The following is a 15,371-nucleotide window of genomic DNA, read 5'->3' on the forward strand; positions in this document are numbered from 1 at the left end:
GATTCACTACCCTCTGAGAGAAGAAATTGCTCCTCATTTGGGTCTTAAATGGAGGACCCCTTATACTGGCATTATGCTTTCTGGGCCATTGAACTGAGGGGTTGCTAGGGCTATTTCAGAGTATGATTAAGGGCCAACCCCACTGTTGTTAGCCCAGAGTCACACGTAGATCAGACCAGATAAGGATGGCAGATTTACTTGCCTCAAGAATATTCATGAACCAGATGGGGTTTTACAACAGTTGATGACAGTTTGTTGGTCAATATGGCTGGGAGTATGCTCCATTTTTTTCAAACTAAATTGAAATTCTGGAACAGGACTGGAAATGGAAGCTTAAAAAAAGTCAGAACACAGTGAAACTGAAATTTGTAGTGTCCAAAGATGGTGCAGTGGTAGTGTCCCTACCTTTGAGCTAGATTGCATGGGTCCCACCTGCGCCAGAGGTATATAATAACATCGTTGAACACATTGGTCAGGGAAAGAAACTCTAAAGAAACTCTAAAAGGAGTAAACTCAGTTCGGGAAAACAAAATGAAACTAGAGGTGAGCAATGTATCAGCATACAGGTCGGTTATTGAGTTCACTGATACAGGACGAGTAAACTGGAGATATCACAGCTCAAATACCAGGCACAGTCTCAGTATCCTAATTAAAGCAAATAAGGAGTATGCTCTAGAGAGTGTTCAAAGAGGGTTTACCGAATGAGAGCATTTTTTTTATTATTTATTCACAGGATGAGGGCATCACTGGCCAGGCAGCATTTATTGCCCATCCCTAATTGCCCAGAGGGCAGTTACGAGTCAACCACATTGCTGTGGGCCTGGAGGCACATGTAGGCCAGACCAGGTAAGGATGGCAGTTTCCTTGCCTAAAGGACATAGGTGAGCCAGATTGGTTTGTCCAACAATTGACAATGCATCCATTAGATGCTTAATTCCAGATTTTTAATTTAATTTCCACCATCTGCTGCAGCCAGATTTGACCCCAGGCCCCCAGAACATCACCTGGGTCTCTGGATTAACAGTTCATGTGATAACCCCACCAGGGCAGCTGCAATGAGAGGGTTACTATATGAAGAAAGGTTGGACAGACTGGGCTTGTTTCCACTGAAGTTTAGAAAAGTGATGGGTGATTGACTGAAGTGTATAAGTTCCGGAATGTTCTTGAAATGATGTTTCCTCTTGTGGATCCATCCTGAATTAAGGGGCACTGTTTTAAAATTAGGGAGTTTCTCTTCTACAGCAGAGATGAAACAAATTTTTTCTCTCAGAGCGGTGTGTTTCTTTGGAATTGTCTCTGCCTCAGAAAGTGGTAGAGGTGGGGTGATTGAATATTTTTAGGACAGAGGCAAAGATATTCCTGTCAGATGAGGGAATCAAAGACTTGGAGGTACAGAAGAAAATGGGATTTGAAACACATGCAAATCAGCCATAGAGATAGTAAGAATTGCCGATGCTGGAGTCTGAGATAACACAGTATGAAACTGGAAGAACACAGCAGACCAGGCAGCATCAGAGGAGCAGGAAAGCTGATGTTTCCGGTCGGGACCCTTCTTCAGATTTCTGTTCCTCTGATGCTGCCTGGCCTGCTGTGTTCCTCCAGCTCCACACTGTGTTAGCAAATCAGCCATGTTCTTTCTGAAAGACAGAATAGGTTTAAAGGGCTGAATGGTCTACTGCTGCTCCAATTTTGTGCGTTGAAAAGCTGCAGCTGTTCCTGGAGATAACTTTGGGGAATTAATCCCATTGAGGCTGAGGTGAGCAGGTTCTGCATTCGTGGTGAAGACTGTGCCCATGAAACACACAGTAAACTGGGGATCAGATTAACTCCTAGATAGAGAGGGACTGAAATTCCTCATGAGGAAGTTGGAGTTTGAAGGAATTTGTGATTTGCAGTGATCACGAAAATCTGAGTGCCCCGCTGAGCTGGTTTGTAAGGTCTGTCTTTGTTGCATGTGTCTCTGAATGTGAAATCTGTTGGTAATACTTGATTAGAATAATCCTGATAATTCATAATTAACTCATGCCAAGTCTGGATGTTAGAGTATAGGATGGATCCCATTTAGTATTTGCTTTGTTGACTATTGTGGAATAATTATTTAATTTTAAACCTTAGAATGAAATAGTTTAATTATCTTGGTAAATTTTGAATTTAGTTCACATTTTTGACCCCTTCAGTATCCTTGAGAAAGGTCCTTTCAACTTGAAATGTTAACTTGGTTTCTCTCTCCATGGATGGTATGGGAATAATTTTGACCAGATGCAGAATGGGCGGCACCCATTCAATAGTGTTCCTGTTATTTGTTTAACCAGGGGAGAGTTCAGACAGGAAACAGTGACGGTATCACCATGAGAAATCTTTTCAAAGTAAGGGATTGGGAGTCCAGGGTGGGACCTCTAGCTGACATTTAAGTGGTTTAGCTCTGGTAAAAACCCCATGCGGGATTTACTGGGATTGGGGGGAGGGGGGACGTGGGTCTGGGTGGGATGGTCAGTGGGCTGAATGGCCGCTTTCTGCGCTGTAGGGATTCTACATGGTCTCACAGTAGGAACAAGTTTTGGGAACGCTGCACCAGATGCGATCAGCAGCAAGTTTGCATTTATATAGCTCATATAACGCATAACAAAAACTAAAGCTGACCTGATCAAGTCTACCCTCACATCAGGCATTAACTTATACATCAGGAGAAGCAGGAATTACTGCAGCAGTCTATAATGAATTCAGTCTATGACTGAATTATTACTCATTTCCTGTTACAAATTATGAACCAAATTATGTCAGAGATTCTATTAAAATGTGAAGCTGAAATATCTCTTTCTCTATGGGTTTAGGAAATTTCTCTCCTCATCACTTAACCACTAATGACATTATTATAACTTTGCAGAAACATGAAAATTCGTGAATCGGTAAATTTCCGTAATTGGGCAATTTTTTCGAAGATGAAAAGTTGCACTGGTTAAAAAGTCATGGATAAAATCACATTAAGAATCTACGAGATAAAAGGTGAAATCTGCCCTGACTGGCAGGACAGGGAAACATTACAGTAGGACACCTTCATTGCTATTTCCTTAACTCATGAAGAGATTGTTACAATGGAGCAATTGAAACATAAAATTAAGGTGAACATTGAATAATTGCTTTTTTTGAGAAGAACTAAATTACACTTGATTACACTTCACAGAATATATTAAACAGTTCTGTGAGAAATGAACTTTAAATCATTTCCAATTAAGGACAAATCTGCATATTCATTCCTGCTAAACTTCTGTTCAGCAACGGTGCACGAAGCCCACAAGCTACATGACATTCTAAAATATCCCCAAAAATCTTACAACGTCTTTCTGTCTGAGCTGCCCGCAAGATGGATCCTTTAAGAAATAGAAGAAAGGAGCAGGAGTAGGCTATTCGGCTCTTTGGGCATATTCCATTATTCAATTTGATCATGGCTGATCATCCGACTCAGTCCCCTATACCCGTTTCTTACTCCTCACAGTCTGTGATCCATTTAGCCCCAAGATCTATATTTAACTCCTTCTCAAAAACATTCACTATTTTGGCCTCAACTGTTTTCTGTGTCAGTGAATTCCACAGACTCACTACTCTCTGGGTGAAGACATTTCTCCTCACCTTAGTCCTAAATGGCCTACCCTGTGCCCAAAAAACCAAAGCAGGAGTAGGCCATACACCCCTGATTAAGCCTGCTCCACCATTTACTGAGATCTTTGTGGGTCGTTAGTCTAAATTCCACTGGCAACTGGGGGGGGTGGTTAGCTCAGTTGGCTAGACAGCTGGGTTTGCAATGTAGTGTTGATACTAAACAGTGCGGGTTCATTTCCTGCAGATTAGACCCTCCTTCTCAACCTCTCTCCTCACCTGAGGTGTGGTGACCCTCAGGTTAAGCCACCACCAGTAGTCTCTCTCTCTCTGCTGAGAGAGTTGTTCAATGGTCTGGTAGGATCATGTTGACTTTACCTTTATCACACTGCCTGATCTGCTTCACAATCCAAAAAAAAAATGATCTCAGCTTTGAAGGTCCACCACATTGAGATAGAAAATTCCAACAATTCATCTCCCTCTGAGAAGAAAGATGTCCTCATCCCAGCCCTGTTCCCAACTAGTCTTAGACTCTTCAGTTGGAGGAAACAGCCTGTTGGTCTCTCAGGATCACTTCGATCACCTCTGAACTCCAGACAGCATCAGCTCATTCTGTTCCGACATTTCCATTATCCCATGTATCCATCCAAGTAACAGTCTCCAGGACAAAGACCAGGAACAGCCTCTTTGGGTCCCTCTTTGAGCACACAATGATGAATATTGCACAGCTGCTTCTCCAACGTACACCCCATACATTGCTGAGCTTGATAAGTGATTGGCTGACACTACATGGGTTCATCTGACAACGAGATATCCAGGCCCATGAACGGATTCCTTCCCCATTCCCAGTGGCAATAGTGTGGTGGAGCAGCACACCATCAGCTTCCCAAGGGCAGTGGGAGATCAACAACAAACAGTGTTACCATCCAATCCTGGCTGAGCCTGCTTCCCCAGTTTGTTATAGTCACAGACAGAATACCCTGCTGAGGAGGGCTGATCGGACTCCACTCTTCATTTATTCAGCTCTCCCTCTCCTTGGCTGTTTGCAACAAGTGAAGAAGGTGTTTGGTACGCTTGCCTTTATTGGTCAGTGCATTGAGTGTAGGAGTTGAGAGGTCATGTTGCAGCTGTACAGGACATTGGTTAGGGCCACTTTTGGAATGTTGCTTTCAATTCTGGTCTCCCTGCTATAGGAAGGATATTGTTAAATTTGAAAGGGTTAAGAAAAGATTTACAAGGATGTTGCCAGGGTTGGAGGGTTTGAGCTATAGGGAGAGGTTGAATAGGCTGGGGCTATTTTCCCTGGAGTGTTGGAGGCTGAGGGTTGACCTTATAGAGGTTTATAAAATCATGAGGGGCATGGATAGGGTAAGTAAACAAAGTCTTTTCCCCAGGATGGGGGAGTCCAAAACTAGAGGGCATAGATTTAAGGTGAGAGGGGAAAGATTCAAAAGGGACCTAAGGGGTAACTTTTTCATGTAGAGTGTGGTGCGTGTACGGAACGAGCTGCCAGAGGAAGTGGTGGAGGCTGGTACAATTACAACATTTAAAGGCACCTGGATGGGGATATGAATAGGAAGGGTTTAGAGGGATATGGGCCAAATGCTGGCAAATGGGACTAGATTAATTGAGGATATCTGGTCAGCATGGATGAGTTGGAGCTAAGGGTCTGTTCTGTGCTGTACAGCTCTATGACTCCAAAACGTTAATTTTAACCAGGCCTTTTCCCCAGTGGATACTTTTCACACAAATCTTTCACAAGAAGCAAATGAAACCAGGTTCTCTTCAATTATCAAAGAGTGATTTTATTCCTTCCAAAACGCAGGAAGAATTAATAATGCAACATGTACGTACACAGATTAGAAATAAAGGTGAGTTCAAAAAGATAAAAGTTCTAAGAAACTGATATATGGATCAGTCTGAATTGTTCACGAACAGGAGATAGTGTAAGATTGTTACTATTGCAGTAGGGATTACCAGGAGTTTTAACATTGGTAATTGAGCAGTTGGTTTCATGGTTCTTAGCATTGCAGACTGGTCGAGGTTCTGTATTCTTGTTCCTTTTGACTGTGATTGAAGTCCACCGTTCAGATCACTTTTAATTCCCTATTTCCTCTTTCTAACTGGTGTGCAACAGTCAGAGGAGGAGATGGTCTTTACGTGCAACATCAGGGTAACTAGGGGATAGTGCTTATACTGTGACATTCACAGCACCCTACAGCTCAAAGCCAAGCTGATACACAAAATGTTCAGTCCCACTAGTAAACTGCAGTAAAGTTGAAACTGGCTGTTTACTGTCTGTCCTTGTGTAGATAAAAACACAAAATGTTTCTGTGGTTTAGAACATTATCAGCAGGGGGATGTTTTGCTGTTGAGGAGAGGTTATCAGCCTCTGATTATCTTTGTAATCACAAGTGGTCACAGTCCAATCTGTTGGAAATTTCTTTGAAACTTTAGGTGCTATTCTATCCATCTCTTTGTCTCTCTTGCCATACAGTCACTTAATTGATCTCATCAGCCATTTTTGGCTGTATCAGCTCTCTGTTCAAAAATGCATTTTGGAATTACAAGTTAAAAATGTCCACGGTATTTTGGGATCTTGACTCATGGTCTTGACAGTGGAAATCCCACAATCCCACAGCTGAGTGATGACACCCTGAGGCAGGTAAAGGACAAATGGTCTTCCAAGAAGTTTCCAAAATTTCAAATGCAGCAAAACTTTCCGTAGTCATCACTGTACCCAATCCCTTCCCTTCCATTCCCACTCTCTACCTGCTTTTAGGTGAAAGCAATTCGAGCATTAGACATAACAGCATCATTAGGCCATTCAGTCCATTTGAACCTGTTTCACATTCGGTGAGATCATGGCTAATCTGATAATCCTCAACTCCACTTTCCCGCCCTTTCCTCATAACCCTTGATTCTATTTGTCCATCCCAGCCTCACCAGCCCACTGTGGTAAAGGATTTCACACATTCACAACCTTCTTAGAGAAGAAATTCCTCCTCATCGTTGTCTTTATTTTGTGTGACCCCTTACTCTGAGAGTATGCCCTCTGCTTCTAGATTTTCCCAACAGGGTATTGACCCTGTTACATCTCCTAAGCATCTTGCATGTTTCAATAAGGTTGTCTCTCATTGTGCTAAATCGCAAAAGTACAGGCCCAATCTACTCAATCTCAGCTCATAAGAGAGTCCCTCCATACCTGAGATCAGCCTAGTGAACCTTTCCTGCACTGCATCCAGATAAGGTGCCTGAAACCATTCACGATATTCCAGTATGTGCTCTGACTAGTGCCTTGTACAGTTTTAGCCAGGCCATTTATACTCCATTTCCTTTCAAATAAAGGCTGGCACACCCTATTAACCACTGAACTTGAATGCTAGTATTTTGTGATTCATGCAGTAGGACACCCAATTTATTCTGTACTAGGGCTTTCTGCGCTTTCTCCGTCTAAATAATATTCAACTCCTCTTTTCTTCCTGCCAATGTACATAACTTCACAGTTCCCCACATTATATTCCATCACCAAGTCTTTGCCCACTGGCTTACCCTCTGTAGACTCTGTGTGGCATCCTCACCACTTGCCTTTCCACCTATTTTTGTGTCATCTGCAACTATTCAAATCTTATATAGATAGATTGAACAATGAGACAGTGAGAGGCATCCAGTCAAGGTTAAACATTGGTGAACAAAAATATTTTCTGCTGTCCTGATCTCCATTACCTTGACAGCTTTACTGGGCCCAATTTCTTTTATTCATTCAGAAAGTGTGGGTGTGACTGGCCAGGTTAACATTGATTGCCCATCCATAATTGCCCCAATGGGCAGGTAAGGGTGAACATTGCTGTGGGTCTGGAGTCACGTAGGCCAGACCAGACAAGGAGGGCAGATTTCCATCCTCAAGGACATTAGTGAACCAGATGTGTTTTTACTGACAATTCACAATGGTCACATCAGACTCTTAATTCCAGATTTTTAATGAATTCAAATTCAACCATCAGTTATGGTTCAGGTCCCCAGAACATTACCTGAGTCTCAGGATTAATACCCAAAGGCTGTTACTGTACTGCCAGCTCTGTCTGTGTTTTGTGTTGGTGTGCCTTTGTCGATAATGATCTCCCTTCCAAAACAATGCGATAGGCATGAACAAATGCGACACGAGAAACATGTTTTTGTGAAATGGTGGTCTGATTAAGGGATAATGCACTTATCATTATCATTTTGGAAATTGGATTTTTAATTAAAGGCAGGAGGAGCTTGGTTTCAACATGTTCCCTTTCGGGTGAGGAACAAGCCGAGTGAACCCTGGATGCCGAGGAATAGTCAGGACCGAATAAGAAGGAGAAAGGAAACCTGACAACCTTCAAAAAGTACTTGAATGAGCACTCGGAACGTTATAACGTTCAAAGATATCATTCTAGTGTGGGAAATTGGGACTAGTGTAGATTTAGAGTAGTTTTTTGTTGGTGCAGACTCGATGGGCTGAAGGCCCTGTAGGAGTCTATGAACGGTTCAGGTCCGGTTTGGTTGTCCTTCAGAATGTTTTCTGAAGAACTTCTTCCATCATCCAAAGTACTTTGCTTCTATTTGAGCCATCAGCTTTCTATGAATGCTTGTCTGCCCTAGGATCCTCATTAGTGCAAAGATATTCGCCTCGCAAGGTCATAAAACTGGGTAGTCGCATCCTGCTAAGTACAAAATCTGCACAAAGAACATATGAATAACTTATAAAATCTGAAGACAAACTGGCCTGATTTCAGCCTTTTGAATGTCACAACATGAGAAACAGGATAAGTGGGCACTTTTGAGAGCATTAATTCCAAAGTCCTCTTCACAAAACAACCATGATTTTTAAAAAAAATTTATTCATTTTGAGGGATGTGGGCATCGCTGGCTGGGTCCGCATTTATTGCCTGTCCCTAGTTGCCCCCTTGAGAAGGTTGGGGGTGAGCTGCCTTCTTGAACCGCTGCAACCCACCTGCTGTAGGTTGACGCACAATGCCACTGGGGAGGGAATTCCAGGATTTTGACCCAGCGACAGTGAAGGAACAGGAATGTATTTCCTAGTCAGGATGGCGAGTGGCTTGGACGGGAACTTGCAGGTGGGTGGTGTTCCCATGCGTATATGCCCTTGTCCTTCTAGATGGAAGTGGTTGTGGGTTTGGAAGGTGCTGTCTGAGGATCTTTGGTAAATTTCTGCAGTGCATCTTTTAGATAGTACACACTGCTGGGCTGTTCACTTCTGGAAACGAATACCAGAAATTGCAGTTTTGGTGAATAACTGTCGAGGTAGTCCAAGCGATTTTCATGTTTAATTTAGCCATCAAAACATTCTAAAAAACTTTGGAGAAAGTAACAGCAGCGTGCAGCATTTTTAAACTTGTGAATTAATTCAATGGAAATCCAGCAAATGTGTTCCTTAGTTAATGATAATCTGTGATTGGAGTGGCTGTGCTAATGGGAAGATAATGTTCAAGTGAATGAGTCTTAGATTAATGCAGTGTCATGGGTTGCAGTCTGTGCTAAGGGCAGAGTGTGCAATTGTAAGGAGAAAATTGTCCTTTCAAGCTGAGAGCTAAAAGGGCTAATAGAGTTGATACACAAAGAGGGAAAGAAAAATGTCCCTGCACACATATTTGCTGCTTTATCAGACATCCATCAAATATTTCATTCTGGTTGTTAGGACAAGTCATTGTGCCTTAACATGAGAAGTGAATTCAAGGTCAAAAGCTGTGAAATTGTCATTTTAGTTTTATTTAAACAGGCAGCAAATTAAATCAGAAGATATAGGTAGAAGCAGCCAAACAGTATGACTTGGGTTTCTGAAAGATTGCACAGAAAGGTCACACAAGTTCATTATCTATCCCAGACTTTTCTTATAAAATACTGCCATCTGAGCAATGATAGCATTAACTTTTACACATCCCCCTCCTTTATAAGGTCACACTGTCACTCTCTTCACGTAACCCACTTTGAAAGAAATTTAGTTTCTTCCTTCTTTATTTATTTATCTTCAATTGATATCCAGCAGCTTTCCTTCACTTCCCACTCAACACCTTGCATTTCCATAGCACCTTTGACATCGTAAAGTGTCCCAAGGTGGCTCCACAGGAGTGCTATCAAAGAGAAATTGACAGTGAGCCACATGAAGGGATATTGAGGCTGAAAGCCTGAGGCTTGGCCAAAGAGATAGGTCCTGTGGAGCATCGTAGGGAAAGTAGAGAGGCAGAGGAGGTCCGGGAGAGAATTTGTGGAGGAGCTAGGCAGATGAAGACATTGCAGATAAAATCCCTTGTGACGAACAGGTTGGGGCAAAGAAAGCTCTCGGAAGAAAGTTAATGCAGCGTGTGAAGTTTTGAGCTTCAGTAAATTGTTTGCGATAATTGGATATTGTTTCATCAGTAATGCTCCCTCTAAGATGTGAGGGCACCCTGCCATACCACAGCCTGGAGACTAGTGCACAGGGTGGTAGTGGCACTGTGATAATGTCACTGGTCCAGTAATCCGAGAGTGCCAGGTTAATGCAGTGGGGGCATGGGTTCATATCTCAACGGTGCTGCTGCTGGAGTTTTAAGTCAATTAATAAATCTGTGATATAATGCTACTGTCGGTAATGGTGACTGTGACAATTATCATTGATGGTTGTCAAAACCCCTTTGGTCCTTGGTCACCCCTTTAAGGAAGGAAGGTCACTGGCCTCCAGCTCCATAATAATGTGATTGACTCATAACTACCCTTTGAAATAGCCTCATGTGCCGCTCTGTTCAAGGCTAATAAGGGAAGGGGAGGGTAATAATTCCATCCTTACCATCAACAGCCAGAATCCATGAAAGAGCACAGTTTAAATAAACCTTACTCTCCAATAAGTATCACACATGCGTGGCTAGAAGCTGAAGGGAGCTGCGTTTTGAAAAATAAATCTTGAAATAAACTTGGAAGGGAAATCTTTCCCCCAAGAAACAAAATGTGGATCAGCTCGCCCGAGAGATTTTACATCAAAATATCAGGAAACTGAATTTGATGTTCTGTCTATATCGAGTGTTAGCATTTGCTGGAACAGTGTAAGAGCTAAAACATGAAGATGGGATGTTCTTATGTCAGATTATTATTCTGGGAGTCTATTATATTAACTATTACAAAGGAGAGTGCATCAAATTATATGTTTACAGACAAAACACACTCAGGATAAGTTTGCGATAATGTTATAAAGGCAGCACAGCAGAGTAATGAGTGTGCAATCCTTAAATTGGATGAATATTTCAGCATATTCTGTCACGGGGTATTTTTACAATTAGTTGATGGAATAAATACTTCCCAGTCTGCTGCATTGTCATGTAAGATTAATGGAATTCTCTTCCCCAGCCAAATTCTTTTGTGAGGCAAAAATAGAATATTTTATGGTTTTGAGCACTTTCTCCTGCAGACTCTTCGATCAACCACTTTGTGAAATCGTAACTGATTTCATTTAAGTACTTCAAAAGGTGAGGTTCCTAACTAGGACAGTGCCTGCTCCTCCTGCATTATGGAAAAATTCAGGAGGTTTTACAGAAAGGAATATTCCGAAATAAATGGCATGTTGAACACTGAAGGGGGGTGGGGTAGGGCAGGGGAATGAAAAACAAAACAAGACAGGCTCCAAACCCAGAACTGCAGAAACAGAGAGTAGATACAGTACAACATGAAAGCAATCTACCAGTAGGCTTCCCGTTACTCTCTCAATCTCTGACATCCCAAAACACAGCAGCAGTCTGGTTGCCATAGCAATCCATATTAGCTCAACCAGCACTTCCACGACCTCAGGTAAGGTTGAATTTGTGGGCTGTTTACCTTTCATAATTGACCACCTTTGTGAGAATCTATTTGCTTTAAGTTTAACCCTCTAATGAGTACAAGTTTTCTTAAAAATAAAGGACACAAGTGAGGATCAGGGGATGGTTACTGTCCCGACTTATGGAGAGGGTTTAAGGTTTGCATACGTTAAGTCGGAGCTTTAAAAAAAATGGAAAATCCGATTACATTCTTGGCTGCCTTTTTTAAATCTTCAAAATTAATTGAAATGATTATTTTGTCGTCCCTCTTTCCAAAACATTCCATCATAATTGAAGCTTTCTCTGAAAAGAATTTTTCAGGGTCAAACTGTACGTGTTGGCAAAAATAGATTTGTGCAGTGCAGTTTATAATAAAAAAGGTGTAATGATAAAAAGGGACAGTTTCCAACCTGACAGTATGATCTTTTAATGGAATGTGCTGCGAGAGGTTTGACAGAATACTCTCTCTCTGCATCGATGTTGGCCACATATTGAGCCCTGGGCTTTGCTTATCAAAATGACAATTTTACCACCTGGAGGGAACTCAACTTGGATGGTGAGTCAATCCAGATCTCACCTTCAAAGGAAAGCTACTCAGGGATGATAAAAGGGATCTGGCCTCGATCCCAATGGACAGCTGGGATGATCAGTGAATTCTCAAAGAAGGTGATGATCAAATACAAAATAGGCAAGTGCCCAGAAATATAATTTTGCCACAAAAATGTAAAAAACGTTGATAAAGACTTTGGAGCGGGAGCCCCAAGATTTTTTGTCGTATTCAGTGAAATCACTTGTGTGCTTTATTTGCTGGGAGTACAAGGCATGACCATTCTGGGGAGGCAATGGCCTAGTGGTATTATCACTAGACTGTTGATCCAGTAAAACCCCCATAATTTCCTGGGGACTCAGGTTCAAATCCCACTACAGATGATGGAGGAATTTGAATTCCACACCAAAAAAAATCTGGAATTAAGAGTCTAATGATGACCATGAGTCCATTGCTGATTTTTCAGGGGAAAAACCCCTCTGGTTCTACTATCCTTATCTGGTCTGGCCTACGTGTGACTCCATTCCCACAGCAATTCAGTCAACTCTGGGCAATAAATGATGTCACATCTTATGATTTTTTAAAAAATCCTGACTGGCCCCATACCCTGTAGACCCTGAGACCCCAGCCCCAACAATTTTATTTCAAATTCAGAAAATGTTGTAGTTGGCAGGGAATAAAGATTGCATCCTTTCAAACGGAGTTCCAATGGCCAATGTATCCATGATGCTAGGGAACAGGGTGCTCCATGTGTATGATGACCCAGAGAGAAGGCAGTAAGTCTGTGACTAACAGGGCAGGAACTGCATTTTCCAGTCAAGGCTGAAGGACAGTATTAAAGACGGAATCAAAACTACAAGCTACAAGTGAGCCAATCTCTGGCTCCCATCATGGTCGTTTGAAGAAGGAATAACTATTTGTCATGTTCTAACAGCTTGTTCTGGATGTGAACAAATTAGATGCTATTTGTCTAACGTAATTTCTCATTCTTATTTAAACCAGAGGGAATATGTTGTCACTCTTGATTAACAGGTAAATGCAGTCCAGACTTCAATATCATTTAGACAATTGTTATGTAGCAAACTACACAATCACAATCCCACATAACAATAACTCTCGTTCAAATGGCAACTTCCTAATAATCCCAAGGCAGATGGTTTTTATTACTTGTGGGATGTGGGCGTCGCTGGCTGGGCCAGCATTTCTTGCCCTAATTGCCCCTTGAGAAGGTGGGGGTGAGCTGTCTTCTTGAACCGTTGCAGTCCATGTGCTGTGGGTTGATCCATAATGCCATTAGGGAGGGAATCCCAGGATTTTGACCCAGCGACAGTGAAGGAACGGTGATATATTTCCAAGTGAGTGCCTTGGAGGGTAACTTGGAGGTGATGGTGTTCCCATATGCCCTTGTCCTTCGAGATGGAAGTGGTCGTGGGTTTGGAAGGTACTGCCTGAAGATCTTAAAGAAGATGTTGTCTTCTTAAGTCTTCGCTGGCCTTGAACTGGAGCCAAAGAGTTTAAGGCAGGGGTTTCCAAACCGTGGGTTGTGACCCCTGGCAGGGATCACAGGTCAAGCAGTCAGGGTTGTGAGCTCCCAGACATCAATGTGGAGTGAAGGCTGAGATATGACTGCCCTGGGATTGGCTCTAACGTTAGTGATTATTGCAGAGCAATGTTCAGGGGTTGAATGGCCTTCATCTTTTCCTATTTCATACATTAAGGATGGGCAATAAATGCTGGCAGGGATGTCTCATCCCATGAATGTTCTTTTTAAAACCTGACTGGGCCCCTTACCCTGTGGTCATAGCCTAATCCAATGGTCCATCTGGTCTCAGCATTGACACCGACAGAGTGTACAAAATGGGATGTGCCTCAGATGTTTCTTCATGCCTGTATCTTGCTGTTTAAACACCCAACCCACTCACTGATATTTCACCCACACCCGGGGGTCACAGCAAGGGTGAAGCGTTGACATGTGGCCTGAGTGTGTCAATGTGTTTCCCCTGGTCGGGGATTTGAGAATCAGGCTGTCACTGTCTCAGGATATTGGGATAGCCCATGTCGAACTGAGATGAGGAGACATTTCTTCACTCAGAGAGTGAGCATCCTGTGTGGAATCCTCGATCATAGAAAGCCATGGAGACCCGGTCATTGGGTAAATTCAGGAAAGATCGTAAGAAATTTTTAGATTTTTAACACTTCAAAAGATATGGAGAGAAAAAGTGGGAATATGGGCCAACTGATCCCTGGGATGGCAGGACTGATGTCTGAAGAGAGACTGGATCAGTTAGGTCTGTATTTACTGGAGTTTAGAAGAATAAGGGGAATCTCATAGAAACCTACAAAACTCTAACAGGACTCGACAGGGTAAATACAGGAAGGATGATCCCAACGACCAGGGGTCACGATCTAAGGACACAGGGTGGGACATTTAGGACTGAGATCAGGAGAAATGTCTTCACTCAGAAAGCGGGGAACCTGTGGAATTCTCTCCCATAGAATGTGTTCTAGGTCGAAACATTGAATGTTTTCAAGATGGAGTTAAATTAGTTCACAGGGCTAAAGGGATCACAGAGTATGGGGAGAAAGTGGGAGCTGGGGACAGAGTTGGATGATCAGCCATGATCATATTGACTGGTGGAGCAGGCTCGAAGGGCCGAATGACCTACACCTGCTCCAGATTTCTATGTTTCGATATCCACAATGTTCTTACCACGTTAACATTGGAACCATTTCAGTTTGGAGGCATCTCTGAACAATGCAGTGCAGATGTCGATGTGCTAACTGTGAACCCAGCGTTGACATTATGCAGTTCTCGTGTGACAGAAACAAAGCCATTCCCCAACCTCCTCAGAAGGCGTCCTGCCATGTCCAGTTCTGAAAATAGAGCATCGAGAGGATTCAGCTTTCACTGAATCGCTATCTGTGTCAGTCTCGGGGGTTAGAATTCAAGGTCATGGCATCTCACTTTAACCTGAGATCAAGTCAGAAAAGAAAGTTGATGTTGAATGGGGAAGAAACAGCAGTAAAGGTGCACTTGGCGGCTTGGCACAGTCAGTGTTGCGGGCTCCACTCCAACTGGCCACTAGTTTGTGCCAAGAATTGTAAATGGATAAAATAAAAGCTGTTTCTGTCTGAAAAAGGGCTGTTGTGATTTGAGGGTGGTGCCAGCTTGTCTGTGCCTGGGAATGAGCAGAGAGAACTGGGGACAGTGGTACAGTGCAAGAAGCTAAAGCTTTTTTTTGTGCATCTCTATGACTCTACGATCCACAGCCTTTGAGTGTCAATAGCAGTCGTGGCACCAGTACCAGCACAAATACCAGTACCAGTACCAGTACAAATACCAGTATAAGCACCACTACAAATACCAGTACCAGTACCAGCACAAATACCAGTACAAGCACCAGCACAAATACCAGTAC

The 15,371-nt window shown here is 42.6% G+C and overlaps 1 long non-coding RNA gene across 1 annotated transcript in view; it reads left to right on the forward strand.

Moving 5' to 3' along the window:
* The first annotated feature begins 11,321 nt into the window (after nt 1–11,321).
* The window catches only part of LOC125485643, a 45,947-nt gene continuing 41,897 nt past the window's right edge, over nt 11,322–15,371 (forward strand). The window contains exon 1 of the long non-coding RNA XR_007264349.1: nt 11,322–11,397. This is a non-coding gene — a long non-coding RNA (uncharacterized LOC125485643). The remainder of the gene's footprint in view (nt 11,398–15,371) is intronic.

The sequence above is a fragment of the Rhincodon typus genome, chromosome 21 (genome assembly GCF_021869965.1).
Source record: "Rhincodon typus isolate 14 chromosome 21, sRhiTyp1.1, whole genome shotgun sequence".
Classification (NCBI taxonomy): Eukaryota; Metazoa; Chordata; class Chondrichthyes; order Orectolobiformes; family Rhincodontidae; genus Rhincodon; species Rhincodon typus.